General features: G+C 34.7%; 1 long non-coding RNA gene across 1 annotated transcript in view; it reads left to right on the top strand.

Moving 5' to 3' along the window:
• Positions 1-19,224, top strand: part of LOC131701504 (uncharacterized) — a 29,010-nt gene extending 9,786 nt beyond the window's left edge. The window contains exons 2-3 of the long non-coding RNA XR_009308838.1: positions 5,923-6,030; positions 17,733-19,224. This is a non-coding gene — a long non-coding RNA (uncharacterized LOC131701504). The remainder of the gene's footprint in view (positions 1-5,922; positions 6,031-17,732) is intronic.
• The last annotated feature ends 1,604 nt before the right edge of the window (positions 19,225-20,828 follow it).

The raw sequence follows: 20,828 nt of genomic DNA, 5'->3' as shown, positions 1-20,828 counted from the left end.
AAAATAGGTTAATATTATACATTTTATTTAAATTTTAACTTTGCTCTCTTCTAAGTTTGTCTCCATGGTCGCCATAGCAATTTTTACATGATACAAATCAGAAGCTGCAGTGTATCTTGACATAGCCTACGACAAGGAAGCAATCTGATTGGTTGGAAAGGTTTTAGCAAATGTATTAAATGATAAAGATTTTAGCAAATGTATTAAATTAAGCATAACAGCAACAGCAAAAAACCCCATTACTTAAAAAGCACACAAATTACTAATGAAATAGTATCTGCCTCTGCCAGCTGCAGTAGTCCATTCTTTTGTTATATTATATATAGTTTGGTGTTCTGGGTCACAAATTCTATTCTCTTACTGTCATTGCCTTGAGAATAGTCTGGATCCAAGCCTGCTGGCAGACCCACTGTGCACTTAGCAGGATATGACTTCCAAACCTTGTCTAGATGGCAGTTTCACAGCAGTGAGCAAACCTGCATCGTCAGGCATCCATTGGAGGCTTAAAACCATTGAAGAAGCAGCTTTGAAATATTGGGAAGTTTTCCAAAATATCGATGTGAAATAAAGGTTGTAATATCACACACAGTACAGAATGAATTAATGAATTTATGAATAAAATGCAATTTGTTTTATGAAAATGTTCTTGTTGGCTTCTAAACTTTTTTAGACACAAAAACAGATACTAATACAATATGTTTACATTATTCACTGGTCAGGTTTCCAAACTCTGGCTTTGATCCACAAGTCATTAAAGTCTGTTGTGAATTTATTGTATTTCCCTTAAAATGAGTTAATCCTTGCTTAGCCACAGGAAAGCTCCTAAGTGAATGGAAAATAGTTCTAATGACTTCAGTCTAAACTATCAAGAGATGCTGACTGAAGCAGTTTCTCTCCTATATTAAAATACTGTGCTTATGTTTTATTAATAGGTTCAGGTTCAGGGGTTACACACATTTTCAATTTAATTCAGGAAGTATATCTGTAATGTAGCTGTAAACCATTATTATAATTAAAGATCAGATCATTCTAAAAAGAAGTAAACTACAGTAAATCAGTCCCAATTGACATACAGCTAAAAACTCTCAGAGTAAACCAGATTAAACACACTGCATTTTGATTTTGCGAATAACACTCTAGTTCTATGTTGAGAGACACCGTTAAATAAAGAAAAGGACTTTCAATATGAAACACATTATGATTGTACTGCTCTTCATACACAACCAAAAAGTTTGGCTGAGTATTGGGTTGGTCTCTGCCATCTAATTATTATTTATTTATTTCTTAGCAGACGCCCTTATCCAGGGCGACTTACAATTGTTACAAGATATCACATTATACATTATTTCACATTATACAGGTATCACATTATTTTTACATACAATTACCCATTTATACAGTTGGGTTTTTACTGGAGCAATCTAGGTAAAGTACCTTGCTCAAGGGTACAACAGCAGTGTCCCCCACTGGGGATTGAACCCACAACCCTCCGGTCAAGAGCCCAGAGCCCTAACCACTACTCCACACTGCTGCCCGTCTAAACACAATATATGTTAATAAACCACAGAATAAAACTACAAACTACATTTTCCCGTTTTCATGTAAATGTAGCAACTGGTTTCTGCATATACCTGTAAATGGAAAAAAAGGTTCCACAACAGTTAATTAACCTAGCATGCATATGATACTGTGGGTCGATGCATTTAAGCTACTACAGATCTGTTACACTAGCAACAAAGTCTTGCTTTGTATTCTAGGACTATCCTGGCTTGTGTTTCATGAATTGTTGGTGCCAGATTCACAAACTGGCTACAGTTCTTTAGGCATTTTGTTATATGAATGAATTGTTTGCAAGTACAGGAAATATCATATGTTGGATAGCTGAAATTCCTCCGAATTATATAATAAGAAATGTTCCTTCTTTAAGTAAATGGCAGTATTTAATGGCGTGAGCTGAAAACTACTGCCAGCATTATTATATTAAAAATAAAAACATTTATGCTGAAATAATAAAACAGCTTTCATGACATGGATTTCTTACACAGAAATAGCACCAAAGTATAAAAATGAAACACAGGCACATTTCATTGCACACATCCCCTGAAAGTTAAAATTGAAAATAGATACAACTAAAAAGTAATTCTGATTTACTTGTCAAGAGAAATAAGGAAATTCTCTGAAAACAGAGATTAAGGAAACAGGTAAACTACGAAACCCCTTTTGTTCTGCATTCACACAGAAATGCTAATGCAACATAGGCCAGTTCTGGCTTTACATGGGATATAAAAAATAAACTCAGAACCAGATTTGTTTTAAGTTAAAAAGAACCTCAAGCCAATATTCACGTGCAGTAACCGTCCCTGTGATAATGCCCGTTATTCTAATGCAAATGCAGTGTCTGACACTTGAACGTCAAACAAATCAAAGAACCACTACTGCATAGGTAAACATAGGTAAATTCATTTGAGAGGGAAATGATTAAAGCAACCCCATTTGAGATGGACATGTAGTATTTGCATATATATATGTGTGTGTGTGTGCGTTTGTGTGTATATATATATATATATGTATGTATGTATGTATGTGTGTATATATATATATATATATATATATATATATATATATATATATATATATTATAAGCTCATTAGCAAAATGTAGCAATGACCTTGACTTCCAACCTCACATGACATGCCATTTGGTGGTCATTTTACTTTCTACCTTCTGGATGACAATAGGCTGTATTTTATGATTCACAAATGGCAAAATTATTAGTTTATATGGGTGGGAGAAATGTTTCATTTTCACTTGGAATAATATTTAGACTTACAACACAGTCTCGTGACATTGCAATGCCGGAGAACCGCTTTCTGTTTGTGTTCAATGTCATCAAGTAATTGCAGGAAAAGAAGTGTAACTGATACTGTGGTAATCCACCGAGAAATGCATCATTCAACAGCAGGACAAAAGCTTGCCATAAGTTCTGAGTTGGTTCTGAGGGCACACGTTTCTCTCATAACCAGTTGAGTGACACAGTACAAAGTACATAATGTCATAAAACACAAGTAGTGAAAAGAGGATTGTTTTGGATTTGCTTATAAACATGGTAAATTGATGTAAAACTTAATCCCATTAGAATACAAATAGCATATTGCACAGTGGTCCTGATATGGTAGCACACTACCAGTGTGTATTGATATGGTGATTCAGTATAAAAACAGTTTGGTCCATCCTACCAAAAGCTCATATCCAGCACATCTGCTACCCCTTAGAACAGAATGCATTGCTACTGAATTGCTGTTGAAAATACACAGCAAAAGGAGGATCTGATATGCTAGCTATTTATATAGCTGGTCATTCTGTTGTTTGAATGTAGATTCATGGTGCAAAGTGATATAGCACTTCATGTAGTAGAATAAACATTTTAAGACAATTTTAACACCTTGTGGTACTGTATGTGTTTTCCAACTCTGTTTTGTCACTTATCTAAACACTGTTTATAAATGAACCTGTCTCGGCTGTCTTGTAGATTTTTAGATTCAAGTCACTACTCTGGAGTTTTGCTCAATCAGTTACTGTTATTATACCCTTTGCAATGCAGGCATGCATGTAACTCCAATGATCTGCAAACTGTTTCTGTTTGATCTTTAAGATGAGTGGATCAGGACTTTGAAAACATGTACAACAAAAAATCTGTAATCATGCTGAAGCATGAGATTTCTGATCTACCTTTGTGCTTTTGAGAAGGATTGGAAATACTTCAAAAGAAACAAAATATTCTATTAAAATACTCCTTTGGGGTGATAACCGGGACATATCTCTTTAACGCTTGCCTGTTTTAATAAACCAAAAACACAATCTTTTGCTGACCATTCAGTTTGCAATGCTATACAACATGTCTTTGTGTATTTAGGAAAGTAAAATACTGCAACGCAGGACATTTGGAAGATCAACATGTAACACTGAGTAAAAGGTGATATGTGAGACTATTTGGCTTTACAAAACATTGAGAGATTGGACAACACATTTCTGTCAGATTGATCATATTGATCATATTAGTTGTGTTATTTGTATGCTAAATGTTCCCTTATTTTGCTAGATTTCATTATAACTGGTTTTAGTTACACATTTAACTGTGCTAGCTTTGCCATTTTAATTATAAAGCAATAATGGTATGGCTTGTTGCCTCACTGGTTTTGTGTTAGCATCATCACGGTTTCCATGACAATGCTGTGAACCAACTTCCTGTAAGATTCCCCAGGCATTTATTTGCTTGTAGAAGAAGTGTGTCTAGCTTACACACATTCTAGACTGAAATATTCTTATGAAAACATGTACTTTAGTCTAGTGTACATATATCTGTGTTCTGTTATTCATTATATATATATATGTATATATATATACATATATATATATATATATATATATATATATATATATATATATATATATAGGCATATGAAAGAAAAGGTTTTTTTAAAACTGTACACAACAGGTTTAAAAGATTAAAATAATATTTTATTTTCAGGACGTTTTGGGCAAAAGCCCTTCTTCGTCTGGTTAAAAAGAAAAGTAAACACAGTGCAGTAAACTTGTTATTATTCAGGATTTGTAATTGTACACAAATTCTGTGGATGGTGTCATGATTATTAGAATAGAATGTTCATTCCCAGAGGTTCCAAAGTTCCCAGTTTGAAGATAAACTCTCCTTCCTTTTATTTCTGTTCCATAGCACTGATTGATAACACAGACTGATGTCTTCAGCAGTGTAATCATCACTGTTGAAGCGATGGGCTACTGGAAATGCAGTGGTTTTAATGCTAATACTTCTTAAGTGAAAAATCTATCTATCTATCTATATACATACACACATGTTTGAAAGGATAACTGCAGTGGACAATTACACAAAAGGTTTCATTGATTAAAAAGTGTAGCATTCAGAATACTGTAAACAAGGGATCTCCTGGAAACTGCTAAAACATCAAGCTATTCAGGAAGGCATTTTCTTTTTAAAATCAATTGTACAGCTAGTCCCCCATCTCATTAATGTTAACATATTGGGGCTCTTCAAAAGTCACTTCCTAGAAGCAGCAGGAGAGGGAGAACTGGAAAACCTACCAAGTCAATGTCTGTACCTGGTTGGTAACTACAGTAAGCTAGTCTATCTTGTGTGGTACAAATTCATTTCCTATAACCACATGTCTTTTATCTTTACGTGATTTGAGAAGGATGGATGACATCATGAAAGCTTCCTGTAGGTTGCCTACTATCAGCCTGAAAAAAAACTGCAGAGAAACCAAGACTTTTGAAGAACATAAACAATAAATATACATCTAATAATGTTAAACAAAACTATGGTAAAACAGACAACACGCAGAAGAAAGAGTTTTGTGTTGAGTCTTCATGCCAGGTGCTCTCTAACAGTCTTGGTGTATATTAAAGCATTTTGTTTCCTTTGAATAAAAAAAACCATAAGGAATGGAATGCCCTTTTTCTTTTATATCTAATGTGAAGCAGTTAAGCATTGCATTTAATATCAAATATCAAAAGGCCTGGGAAATCGTGAAAAATGCCTTACGTAGCAAAATATACTAAATAGATCCTTTCAGACATATACTATTAATTTAATTGTTATTAAATGTTTTTGACGGCAGTACATTACATAAAGGCAAATCAAAGGTAAATTTGAACACTCAGTTTAACAGAAAACATATACAGTATGAAAAGATTTCTAGTGAGTTTGAGGTTTATCAAGAACAGTGTAGAGCATTGTGCTTTTACCAAGCCATGTTTATAATTTATACAAAGGGTTTTAATAAAACCTCAGGAATAACTGAGTGTCTTTAAACATTCCTGCAAACTAATGTAAACTATGTATTATCAGTAGAAAACAAGACAGTGCTTTGTTTTATGGTGGACCAGGTCATCTGCTTCTCCTCTCCACTCCACAAAGGTCAATGAACCACAGGGAGCACCCCCTGCAAAGCTGTTTGTAGAGCCAGGATGGATCTAAACAAACTCTGATAAATGGTAAGCTTTTCTTTTTTCTTTTCCTGCACAGACACATTGAGTTTAAAGACTTATATGTGAATTAACATCAACAGTCATTATCATTATCTTGTCAATTGATATAATAAAACAAAAAAACACTTAGTTGTAACAGTTGTTTCCCTTTTTTCTAAATTCCTTAAATTACTAACATTGTGTAACCCTTTGGATTAAATGATAAAACAAGCTTGTCCTGTATAAGAACAGCATACAACCACATGTAATGATAACAATCAAACATTATGGGTAGCTAGTTGACCATTGGAAATTTTCCACTGGTCCCCCATTAAATCGGTTGATGGTCGTTTGGTTTTTTGCTTGCATGATGTACTTCAATTCTGAACATGCACATAATGCTATGGAAAAAGAAAATGCTACTACTCACTGATATAAAGGGCTAAAAGGCGCAAGATGCTGGTTTTGCTAATACATGTAAATTTAACATTTTTTGCACACCCATATTAAAAAGACTCAAAGTACACCACTTTGTGTATTGCTTATTTATTTAAGCAACAACAACATTTTGTAAGTAAAGTAAACACTAAAATGATAAATGAAGGCCTGTACATTACAGGAAAGGTTCGCTGCTTAACTATACATGCTGACTTCACATGGCTGCGTTCCCAGGACAACGTTACCTCAAGGCAAGCTTCTGTTTCGACACAGGAAGGTTTATAGGTTCAAACATTGGGTCCTCTCATAAAAAAAAACACTTACACTGCCGTTGGCTATCCTTGGAACAGTGTGAGGGTGTACGTACCCTCTCATTTATTATGGATCTGCACAGTTTAAAAGTCTCTTCTTTTTTTTTTTTCTTTTAAATGCATGATCGCAGAGTGAACAGCCTTTCACTTACTGTTAAGGGTACGTAGCGAGGACATGTTGGAATTTTGTTGCCATGTTAATCTTTTAGAGAAGGTACATTGACAGCCTAAAGCAATAATTTAAGTCAGGTTTTTGGCCTATTGTAAGTAATATCCAATGATGCAAAACTGAGTCATATTAACCATACTCATATGTTATACTTTATATGCGGCACAACTGAAAAGTTTTTCTCATAATATTTTCCTTTCATTCAATAGATGAATGTTTATCAAAATGAAATATTTTAGAATAGATTTTGTTTCAGACAGACTGTATATAAATAACCTTATACTGTATATAGCAAAGAAAACACGTGGGGTTTATGTTACAAGTAACCCAATAGTAAGAAATTAAAGCTTCACTCCTACACGTCTGCAGGGTTAGTTTTTGTACTCAAGCCAAATACTGGAGGAATTTAACAGTTTCCAATGGTGTGCTTAATTTATGGTGTGATAATAACTTACTGTCATATAATTACATCACGCTGTATGAATTAAAGTAAAGACAAGGTAAAATAGACAGATAAGCAAACTTTTTTTATAATAGTCAAATTGCATTGTAATTTATAATAATTATATACATTTTCTCCATAAGAATACAACTGTTACTGGGGAAAAATACCTACTAGTTAGTTTCTAGATAAAAACATGACTTCAATTTGAAACCCCTCTTGTGTCACTGTGGTTCAGATCCATACAGTTTGCTACAATTTATTTATTTCAGAATCTGCCTGTGAGTATGTGAAGGTCAACATCCCAATTAGGTAATAATGAAATTGCAAAATCAACGTACCACAATTTTGTTCATTAACACTGCCATGTTTTCATAGCTTTTGAAAATCTCAGCCACAGTGTTTTATAACATCATGTTTCAATAAAGATCCGTCATGAATCTAATTATCACAGCACAATTTAAGCAAAGAGAGTCATGGACCTTGGCTGTGCTCCATGACACCTGCTTCACTATGTAAAGAATGTATCTGTCATCAGTCCTACCTTTTGGTTTTACAGAGCAGCGTAGCACATTACCTAAAAATCCCTCAGGGTCCTTTAGTAGGACTTGTATTGATGGAAGCTGTAGCTCAATGTGTTTTTTTCCTGGTACAAATATTAGGAATATTGTACATATAAAGACTGTAATTGATATATAGTGCTACCTCGAGTGACTTATCAATGTCATTAAAAACCTCAGATGGATTTACATCATTATATCTTCAGGCTGTATATTATTTTTTATAATAATTAGGTGCACACAATTTGATGAATTACTCTGGTTTCACACACGCAGATTACACATGAAACCAGAGTAATATATATATAATAATAGATGGGCTTCAGTGAGTTACAGGAAAATAATTTCATCTAGGGTTTTTGTGACATCATAAATTACAAGACCGAAGGTCAAGTAATAATTTTGATATGCTGATTTTTCCAGTTAAGTTTGTACAGCTGTTTGAGGCAAAATTGGTGAGGACAAAGTCCAATACAGTTTTATATTACTTTTTTATTGTTAAAAAAGTAATATAAAACTGTATATTCACAAGGGAATGTGTGTTCAAAGCAGCTCTGGTACAGGTTTTTTTTTTGTTGTTTCCAAATGGCATGACCACTATATTTGCATTTGTTAGTACACATTTATCTTTACTGTGTTTTTTTTTTTTTTTTTACTGCATGTTGTCTATTGGTCCGGAGCCAAACATTCCAAGACATTTTATACTTCTAAGAGCATCTACAAATACACTTAATTATAACCTTTAACTCAAATTTGACCCCAAACCTTTAACTTAATCGAACCTTAAAGTCACTATGAGATTGCAGTCAGTCTGGTCCTAACATAAAACGTCTATATAAAAATCTATGCAGTTCACACTTGGTTTTCTCGGACAACATTGTAGGACATCCTGTCTGTGAAAGTTCAGCTTTGCTTTTGATCATTTCTCTTCACTTGTGCCTAAAGTAGCTGCAGGCTTTACCCAGCGTTGGGTTTGCAGTCTACTTCACATCCTGTAGTTTGCACTCATTTTGCTTTTTTCCATGGGAGATGCTGGCCACAGATTTCTTTGTAGTTTATATTCCACAAGTAAGAGAAATTAAACATGTTTTTAACTCTGTGGTTTCCTGCATCCAAATATCTGAGGTCTTTTTACTAGTTTGGAGAAAATCAGTGCCGGCATTTGCTGTAATTGAGTATTAACAATATTGCCTGGAAAGGCTGCATATTACACTATGTTACATTTGGTGAAGTGTACTAGCATTAAAATAAAAAAACGTTTCACTCCTTTCTCTCTTTTAAGCTGTTCAAAGTCTATGATTTGGATTATCAACACACTTTTCACCCTGGCTCAATGAAATGGAACACAGAGGCTCAGTTAACAACCTGTAAGGACCTCTCTTTTTACACTAGTACAGAGCAGAAGAAGCACACTTCTTTAAGCCAGAGGAAAATGTGTTTCATTAATTTCCATGGCTTGGTTACCAAATAAAACCTAAACAAAGAGGCTCACCCTGCAAATGAAACTTTTGAAACAGAGCTACTGTAGATATAAAAAATGACCTAGCACTGCTTGAAACTCTAGGCACTTCATCTTTTAAACATGACCTTTAAACTGACATAAAAGCATCAACGTGTCCACTGTCCTCTGAGAAAACAGTTCTAAATTCAGAGAAAATGGATGCATGACATTCAGCCAACACAAATACTTGCAGTTCAGCATTGCTGTCGAGGGTCTGTAAACATACCTACAGCACACTTCAACATAAACAAAGATTCAGAACCTCTCAGATCTGCAACCTCATGAAAACTCAAGACAAAATGAGGTGAAAGTTACAATATTGTCAGAACAATTCCGCACACCTTTATTAGGGTTAACCAAGTTTCCCTTAGCCATGTCTTTTGGCAGGTCTGCTTGTGCTTCGTCAAATGACACTGCTTTTCAAATATCATGTGACATTAGGAACGACAAGAGGTCTTTGTTTTTTTTACGACTCATTTCACACTGTTTTATAGAAGATTTACACTCAGAGGGTGGGGATTCATATCTTAACAGTGTACTTATGAAAAAGCTTCACTTACATACTGGAACAACTGCCAAGAACAAAGTGCTACCACTCATGCAGTCTTTTATTTTACGTTCAGGCCTGTTTTGTGATACACAGCATACCCTTGTACACAATGGTACGAGCTGAAACAGCATACCCCTATTACCAGGATCCCATGCTTTTGCCTAATGACCTAATTAACTTGGATAAAACATCTTCTGTAAATGATACAGGGTAATGACCTCAAAGGAAACTACTTGAGCTGATAAACAGTTGAAAAAACATTCTGTCTTATTACTTTCTCCTATCAAGAGCCTCTACTGGGATTCCTGAGGTAGTAGAAAAGCTCCACTAACTACAAGAAACCAACAAGGGTGTTCCTTATCTGTATTTGATAGAGACCAGAGCTAGAATTTGAAAAGCTCTGAGTTTGTCTGTATTTTGTATAAAAAGAAATAAATAATGTATAGCACTTTTGGGAAGAGGATATATATATATATATATATATATATATATATATATATATATATATATATATATATATATAAAATAATAACAAAATAGAAAAATCTGGTTACAAGATACATGAGTTAGGTACAGAGGGATCAACATCTAATTTCCAGTTCAATATCTATTACTGAAACTGTAACATTATTTATGTTTATAGCTGGTTTCAGACCCTGCTAGGTACTAATATTGGACTATCTAATGCTAACTACAGAAGGTATAGTCCAGTCAGTGCCATCCGGGGTCTGTGAAACCATCCATCAGTGATTTAAGAGATCATTAAAAATAATTTGACATTGAGATTTTTGCTGTTTTACCAAGTAGCACCTTGATCAAATAATAATAATAATAATAAAACAAACTGTTTTTGACTAATTTCCAACTGTCAACAAGTTACTGTTTTTTTCCCCCTGCCTTTTCAGAATCAGTGTAAGATACCTAATAAACAGAAATATTTAAGTAAGTTACAAACTTTTTTGTAATGTAAACACATACATTCTAATGTACTTTCACATGATTCTCTGGTGAATAATCTTTGAATCAGCACTCCCTTTATATTTTGCAGGACAGCGAAACCAGACATGTATCTGGTTTGTGTTCTAAAATGACATATTCTGTCATTTTTTTTTTAATAGTATAGGCCGAAGTTAAAGGTGGCTTCTAAATGTTTGGTGAAACAATTGAAGTTACACAAAACAGAATCAAAATCCAAATGTTTGATTTCCATTTGGCCTTTGACTTAAAATAGGCAACAGGAAGCAGATTTTATTTATAATTCTTTTTAATTTATACCCGTCAGCAAATCTCTTACACTCTAAATGCATGTGTGTTTACATAGTAATTACATTGTAAATACACAACCAGTTCAAACACATACAGAGGGTCCCGTGAATGAGTACATGTACAGGTTAAAAATATAGATATACAAAAGTGTGTAAATATAAAATCAAAAAGTGTATCAGACTATCGCCAAATACAATCCTACACATCTATAGGAGGCTAGGAGTGTATTACAAAAGTTTGGTGAAGATTAGTGCAAAATGAAGGCAGTTATTGTTTCCACCTATTATAGCGTCACAGACAGACAGACAGACAGATGATCAGACAGACGATCAATGTATAAGGATCCACATTTTTTTAATGAGGACAATAATCCCATGTGTAAATACCATGTAATCGCAGAAGACGCTGGTAACTTGTGTCACGTAGATATGATTTTAGCTGCAACAAACTTCAATGTTGATGTTGTTTTCACTTACCCACCACTTTTTAACTCTTTAATAAGCTGCAATCTGCCTTGTTATAAACTGTATCTGTTCGAACAGTCTAAACACATCGCTTTTAATGTCATTAAGTGTAAAAAAAAACCCTGCATATTACAAAAGGCTATTTTCCTTTACATATGTCCATGCCATATATGCATAAGAAAGGGGATACCTGAAACTTTGGGTTGTTGTTGCTTTACAATATTGTACTTCTTTTATACTGTACTTATAAGTTATAACGTTTCCTTTAAAAACACAGAATATCAGATTCATATAACTGATCCTGAATGAGGTGATGTCATCACATAATGAAGCTGAGTGCTCACAATTTTAAATGGACACTTATCCCATAGGAAAATCTGTTTGAAACCTGAACTGCAAACAGTTGGCAGTGCAGATTGGAATAAAACAAGTTCATTAGCTCATACGAGCTACGTTATAACCACACTTCAAAATAAGGATATCTGAAAAGTATGGTTGTGAAGTTATGTAAAAAAAAAATAGAACAATCAGAACCTTTGTGTTTTATATAAACACGTATTATTTAAAGGAGATTCTATACACCATACTGTGATATACTGGATAAAATAAAGCAGTGTTATTTTTATGTTTTGTTTATGTTTTTTGTACACCACCACTTTGCATGTATTTCAGATCGCGGATGCCATTTGTTTGTATGGTTTCTGTAATCTTCAGAAAGGCAATAAGTTGGTTTAACCACTACAGATGTACACATTGTCCCATAATGGGTATGAGAATAGTGTTACAGTATTAAAATATCACTTTAAAAAAATAGATTCTATTTTTACTTAATGTAAAAATGTATTTTTGCTGTTTGTCGGTAGAGGGAGAAATTAAAAGTTACACATGGACGAGTCTAAAATATATTAACAAGCTCCTCATTGGAGAATTAGCCTACTGTGTTTTAACCACATAAGGCATGCTTTGATCAGTTTTTATTTGTACTTAAGACAGACTGGTACTTGCAGATGTACCAGAAATATCAAGTCGATTCCATTAGTTGAGGAAGTATGTGCTCCTACAAGTAATACTACATTAAGGTATGTAAATAAAATAGACAGCCAACAAAGTTAGCTCTCTCTGAAGTAGAAAGGGGGCTATGCTATGGTAGAATGTAAGGAGACACAGTGGAATTATTTTAAGTATACAACAGATGACTGTGGAACACTGAAGCATATATTCCTGCATAAAAAAAGGATATTTTTATTATTTATTTCTTAGCAGACGCCCTTATCCAGGGCGACTTACAATTGATATCACATTATACAAGTATCACATTATTTTTTTTACATACAATTACCCATTTATACAGTTGGGTTTTTTACTGGAGCAATCTAGGTAAAGTACCTTGCTCAAGGGTACAGCAGCAGTGTCCCCCATCTGGGATCGAAACCATGACCCTCCGGTCAAGAGTCTAGAGCCCTAACCACTACTCCACACTGCTGCTAATTACAGAAGATCGATTGACTTATTAAAATTGTGATTTTCTAAAGATTGATCTTAGACACAGAAAATTAACTACCATATATTTAGATGTATTCATGTTTTGTGAACCTACAGGATACCAACCATAAATAAAACTGTTTGCTTGCTTTAAATAATACACAGCAGCAGGATATTAAATGCTTTATATTGTGTGTCTTATAAACATCTCATCATGTATTTAGACTAAATAAGACATTTCATTTTTAGAGTATGGGATATTTTATCCAAAACCAAACAACCTTGTTTATTAACCAACTATGTTGTGTGTCGTTACTGACTAATATGCTAATAAAGGCAAATCTTTGATAGCCTACATTATACAGCCCCAACTATAGAATAAATTAAGTTGTGCCTTATTTGTGTTGCATTCTATCCTAAAGTATAAATGCTATAATATGTTTGTATAATTGAAGCAGTAAACATGCTCACTGAAGCCAATTACAGCATCAAGTATTATAAGAGACAGATTCAAAGAGGTTCTTCTTCTTCTTGATAAACAGTAGCCTATATTAAATAGTTTTGTCTATATTTGATATTGTTTTGATGTAATGAAGTAGTAGAGGACCCATCAGCCCTGCAGGAAGCTAGCAGCCTGCTGAAGCAGATATTGTTTGGCTCTTACTTAATTCTAAACAATGAGAACAAAACTATGCCTGGTAACTTTACAAATTGACCGATATTACAAAGTAACTGTATCAGATACACTATACTGCATGCAATACGAATCTCAGCTGTGAGGCTGTGTTACAGTAGAACGGATGAGGTTCGTTTTGCCCTTTTAAAACACAGACCCGGGCACCAGAATGGCATTTTAGCACTTGCGTGCACTTTTATTTTCACACAAAACAAAAACCTAACTCCCACACTAACTAAACTTTGAACAGTCCTTAAACTAATACACTGGACAGCTAAGCTGTTTAAGTGACATTCACGTTATAACACCAACAAAAAGGGTTACACACAACCTTTTTTTGTTGTGTTGTTTGTTTGTTTGTTTGTTTTAAACCTCACAGGTGTCTGCACACTGACTGGCTCTCTCTTCATACAGACTGGAGACTGCCCAGAACAAACATTTCTGCCCTGTTAAATACGTGCCTGCTCATCACAGGCAGGTGACATTCATTCACTTTTAGAACCAGGTGTACCTCATCCTGGCTCCTTCCCGTGGCATTCTGGGGAATGTAGTCTTTAAGCCCCTTTTGCACTACATTTGTTTCTCCTCCTCCCCCTAGTCTGCCACTATATATATATATATATATATATTACAAGAAAAAAAAATCAAAAGCATGCAGGGTGTTCCAGTGCCGCACTTTAAGTAAGAAAGTATGCCACAGTAATTTCATTTGGCTTTCAATGTTATATTGCAGAGAGGAAGTTGGAAGTTGGTAACGTTACTTACATTATGCAAAAAATGTTGTTTATAGCAAAAACTGGTTGACCTTGATGTGAGGGAGATATTTTACCCATGGGAGGAGTAAATGACATCCGCCTATCCTGCAAAATGAATGAAAGCCTAATCTCTGTTTATATCTCATAACATTGCCCATTATTGTATTACTGTGTGAGATTAACTGGCAAGAGAAGTTTGTATGAAATGCTTTTTCTCATAAAACCACAAAATAAATAGAATTGTTTTACCTGTTTATTTTTTATATCAACAGGAGCTTGCACTACCAACTACCCAACACAACTCAAAACTAAAAAAAATGGTATATAATAATTGATTGCTTTACCTGCAGTATCGGCACTGTACTTTATATGTTTTGTAGGACTGAAAGTCAATAACTACTGGTGAGGGAAGTAATATAATAAATACCCTGCGGAATTGAGATTTGTTAGTAATGATCTGAACATAGGGAGCTTAACAGAAATGGCAAGTTGTTCTATAATCAGCGCCATACGTAAAAAGCCTTTTCATGGTAAAACAGGATTTAATTTAGATTCTTAGTGGAGTCTGTACACCTTTCTACAAATAACTGTGTGGAATTCCTATTCTGAACTACCAAAGGGTGCATGCTAAAACACATATTTAGTTAAGCAGTTGCTAACTCACGGAGTGTACAAATTGTTTGAACATGTGTGTCACGAAGCATCAAGATATTAAAAGGAACTGACTGCAGCTATTCTAAACCCACTTATGAAAATCCACAGGCAGGCCAAGAATCTGATTCTCAAAATGATGTCAGTCTGATCTGACCGATGTGAGTGCTGGGATCAGGTAATGCTTTCAAATTAGTGTCCACATTACATCATGAAGTTCCATTTTTAATCGCAACCAGCTTTAAGTGCGATACTGTTCGATCCTTCGAATGAGTAGTGCACTGCATTGTACCGTTTAACCAGAGAGCCTTTGAGAAAGAAAATATATAGAATATTGTTTAGAGTGCTGTGCGATAGAAGCTGATATCCAACCAGATCAGCATGGCTGTCAGTGAATGGCTTTGCCATGAGTAGGCTTCGGGCTTCCCTGACCTTGAGTAGGGTGAAAATGAATTGCTAATTAATTTAATAATTTTTCAACCCCACTGTGACCTTTCTAGTGGGGCTGTCACCACCTGAATCTAATGATACCTAGAGTCCCCTCTCCCCACATTCAAAGCACATTACATTCCTTCAAAGTATTAGATGAGGAAGATGCTTACAAGGATAGGGTTAGATATCCAAAATAGATAACACCATATTGTAAATGCTTGTGCCGTGCATTTAGTTTCTATAAGCTGGCCTTACATCAGTTGCAGTGAGTTTACAGCTGCTGTTAGTTTCAGTTGTTCAAGTTCAAAGCATTGTTCAAATAACACAAAAGCTTTAGAAGGGTTTTTTTTGTCTCAATGATTTGAGTCAAATAAATAGCTTTCCCATTTGTACTGTAAACAAACATCATACCAATATCACATTTCATATTAAAAAAATCTGTTTGGAAACATCAAAAACTATCTCAGTTGTTGGTCCTCTAAAGTCCCTAAGGCTGAAGAAGGACACCTCTTACCTCTCTAAATACACAGTGGCACCCTGGAAAGATTCTGTCATAAAGAGAAAAACATGATGTCTTCCTTGCACAAGATAACGCGTTTGGCAAAATCATATGTCCAGGAATCCTTGAGTAAGATAGACTTATTTATTTTAAATAAAAACTATCTTCTTTAAAGACATTTTCACACTGTATTTTAGTTGGTGTCTCCACAGAGTCACACAGTTAAATGCATAATTAGCATTTAAGATGACTGGCCATCAGAAGTTTTATTTATGACTGACAATTTTTTTTTTAATATGAGTAGGATTCTTAAATTAATAGTATCTGTATAAAAGAAAGTGGAGTTGACAGAAGCAGAGAAATCCTGTCAAAAAGAAGACAGAGTATAATTTGCTTTAACTGCTTTGAAGTAAAAACTAATAAGGCCCCATGAAGAAATGCATACAATAATAAGGCAAACATTTTCAGATAAATAGAAGAATTGCAAGCCTTCTCTAGAAAAACAAACTTTGAGAGAAATGGTAGGTTAGGAGGTCTTGATTGTTTATTTTAACATTGCATATGTGTAGTAAGAGTTGGCTTAATTGAGGTTTTGGGATAAAACCAACAGCCCAGGTATATACTTTTTTCTGTGGGGCTGTTTTCACAAACACAGGCTTCCATGCTTTCACAGCTCCTCAACATCATTTAGCTTCTGTCCTTTTGGGACAATATGTCCATTAATGGGGGTCAGTGGTGGGTGGAAGGAAGCTTCATAGGAATATACAGACCAGTTCACAGAAAAAAGGGAAGGAAGGGGTTCAAATTGGCAAATATCAAAAATATAAAGAGAGTATATGGAGGGTGTCCAATATACTAGTAACATGCTCTCTATTAACAGAGCTAACATGAAGTGGAGCTACTGTATGCTACATTCTCCAGAGAGGGAGTAGCGCAGAGGCTGGTTGATCATGCAAACCCTTTGCCAAGATTTATCTTCCAGCAGGATAATGGCCACGAGCATTCATGCATGCTTTCCAAAACTATCAAGTCAAAACAAAGAAAGGCTAAAACTAACAGTGATTGTAAAACCCACTCCAAACTGTTGATCTGCTACACAGAGAGAAAATCTAGCGGGAATAGATTGTTAAGAGCATCTTAGACGAGTAGAGAGATGTCATGTAAGAAACAACGTCAAATTCTGATTCAGTCTAATGGTGGTCTATATGCATGTGTTTGATCTGTAAACGGGTTTATAATATGCTATGTCTGGCTTATTTTCATTTTCATCACCATGTCTTAAGTTAATTGTATGGTATAAATATATATATATATATATATATATATATATATATATATATATATATATATATATATATATATATATATTGGTATGGTATGGTATGAATATATATATATATATATATATTTAATTCATAGTTTGGTTTTTTTTTGTTGTTTTTTTTTTCTTTTTTTAAAAAAAATTTAGTCATTGCCAATTAGTTTTTATTATTTTCTCCCCAATTTGAAATGCCCAATTATTTTTTTTTTTAGGCTCAGCTCACCGCTACCACCCCTGCGCTGACTCGGGAGGGGCAAGGATGAACACACGCTGTCCTCCGAAGCGTGTGCCGTCAGCCAACCGCTTCTTTTCACACTGCAGACCCACCATGCAGCCACCTCAGAGCTACAGCGTCGGAGGACAACGCAGCTCTGGGTAGATTACAGCATTTTGGCGCGTTCACAAGTTTATAATGATTTAAAGAAGCTTTGGTTGAATTGTCTTACCGGATAGTTGATGCCAATTATAGATAACTCAAGGCTAAGTTGAAGATTATTATAAGACCATGTGCTATTTTCAACATATTCTCATTGGCTTCACAAGGGTTATGTCCTCCGAAGCGTGTGCCGTCAGCCGCCCGCTTTTTTACACTCTGCAGACTCACCGTGCAGCCGCCTCAGAGCTACAGCGTCGGAGGACAACGCAGCTCTGGGCAGCTTACAGGCAAGCCCGCAGGCGCCCGGCCAGACTACAGGGGTCGCTGGCTGTGGAATAGCCTGGACTCGAACTCGCGACGTCCAGGCTATAGAGCTCATCCTGCACTCTAGCGAGTGCTTTTACTGGATGCGCCACTTGGGAGCCCCAATTCATAGTTTAATCAATTTCAGTTTCAATTCAATTTCTATCCATTATAAAAAAGAGTCAAATGAAATAGCCAAGGCTATAGAATAATAAAGGGTGTTCTGACCATTGCGTTTGGTCCTAATTAAAATTATTATATTGTCTTTAATTTGTGTTGCTTTATACTGCTGCCAAGTAACACAGTGTTCAAATAAATAAACCATTTCTATGACTCTTCAATTGAGATAAGCAAAACAAAACACAAATAAAGTACTCAGTACAAACTTATTTATATTTATAATGCCTCAGAGTGTGCGATTTAAGCCCGATAATGCATTGCTGGCATGTATATTGTTTTCAAATATGATTTTTCAGCCAAATGTCTGTTTCATATAATGCTTGTAAGACAAATCTGCACATTTCATCATGTTCTTTTTCCTGTATCTGATTTTCAAACTGATTTGAAATTTAATTGTATCCATTCTTTAGATAGCAACAGAACCACACTTTTGGCTTTTCCTCTGAAAGTGAGTTCGTTTGGAATTGTCTGTCCATCTGTTACCCACAGATACGTTTTCAGGGCACAGTCTGAACTGATTTAAAAACTAATCAGAACAATCTGTGGGTTCATCTTTGCTTGCGGTTCCAAACATGTTTTCATTTATTTATTTATCTTATTGTTTGGGCAGCAGTGTGGAGTAGTGGTTAGGGCTCTGGACTGGGTTCAATCCCTGGTGGGGGACACTGCTGCTGGACCCTTGAGCAAGGTACTTTACCTAGATTGCTCCAGTAAAAACCCAACTGTATAAATGGGTAATTGTATGTAAAAATAATGTGTAAAAAATAATGTAATTGTATGTAAAAATAATGTGATATCTTGTAACAATTGTAAGTTGCCCTGGATAAGGGTGTCTGCTAAGAAATAAATAATAATAATAACAATAATGACAGTTTGATATCACTGTGAGATCGTGCTGATAAATGATTTAAAGGTTTGTTGAGAAGTCAATCACATTAAATCACTGGTCTGATAACTTAACAGATGACGACAAAATCCATACAGTAAAAAAAATGAGTAAAAGTAAAATAAGCTTACAAACATAGCCATTGAATTTAAAGTACACATTTCATACTGAAAAAGGCAATACCAAATGTATTGCGTAAGCAACATTATAGATCACGTATGAGCAATCAGCAGGTCACTGTTAAGGATTTGTTAAAGTTAAAAACCAACAACACCTTTTTATCTTTTCCAGTAGTTCCCTTAGAGAGTACAATCTTCTCCTTTGTTATTTATAATCAGTTAATACATCGTGTGTAGGTTGTCAAGCAAACTGCACATGGTGACACCACCCATATAATAAGAGATGGCTTACACACAACATTTACACTTATGTAATTATTTTCTAAATAATGATTCACTGTCATTTCATGAACACCTTAACTTTCCTTCCTAATAGTATTCTACCTACAGAACTAGTTCATAAGACCTGTGAATAATGAACACCATGTATTTTTCACCTCTAGTATACTACCCTATCAAAAAAGCCTTGGTATACGATACTGAATACAATTACCCAAATATACTCCACAACTTGTACATAACACAAAACAAGTCTATAACGCACATACATTATCCCAATATTTGTAAAATGGTGCATATTATATATTTTTTTTAAATTACAGTATGGGCCAAGTCAGCCTTTACAACCTACAGTGTGGTGGTTCTTCAATAACCAGATAGTTCAATGACTATATGAGCTGAGATTTTTTTTAAAAAAAAGGAAAAACAGTGATGTTTCCTTCCTTTCGATAAAGCTTTGGCAGGGTAGAAGCAAGAGGTTTTTGTATGTGTGTCTTGCTTATTGTGGGTTTGTGAAAAGAAGAGATTCAATTGAACAGTTTTAAAATGTCTCCATGGCTAAACTTGACCTCCAGAGAATCACTGCCCTCAGGGACTTTAATTAATTGTTTGTAAATGTTTTTGTTTTTGAGAACTTACAAATCCAGACTGAAGTAACTTTGCAAAACTGATGTGATTTGGTTTTCTAATATATGACATCCATGTCTTAGTTGGGGTAAACCACAATGCCACAGAGCTTTCCATCTGAGTTCAATTTATTTTTTAACCAAGACACAATTTTTGCTGCATTCTGAAACATTCTCTACAGATCTGAGGTTCAACATGAACCTTATACTGATTCTACACACAATACAAGGAGCTTTCAGGAGCGAGATACATGTCATATTTGCACACCTATAATAATAATAATAATAATAATAATAATAATAATAATAATAATAATAACTTTAATTTAAATATAGTGCCATTCAAGCCATAGTGTCCCAAGACACTACACAATCAAAATGTCCAAGATACAAATTAACATTGTAAACTTAAATACAAACAAGATAAAAGCAGAATTTTCTAAATACATTGATATACAGTGTAAGCATAAAAACAAGATGACAAGCCTAAGAAGAGAAGACAGCCGGAAAGAGGTGCATTTTGAGAAAGGTTTTAAACT

Source organism: Acipenser ruthenus, chromosome 25 (genome assembly GCF_902713425.1).
Source record: "Acipenser ruthenus chromosome 25, fAciRut3.2 maternal haplotype, whole genome shotgun sequence".
NCBI lineage: Eukaryota > Metazoa > Chordata > Actinopteri > Acipenseriformes > Acipenseridae > Acipenser > Acipenser ruthenus.
This window is presented reverse-complemented; position numbering and strand designations above follow the sequence as displayed.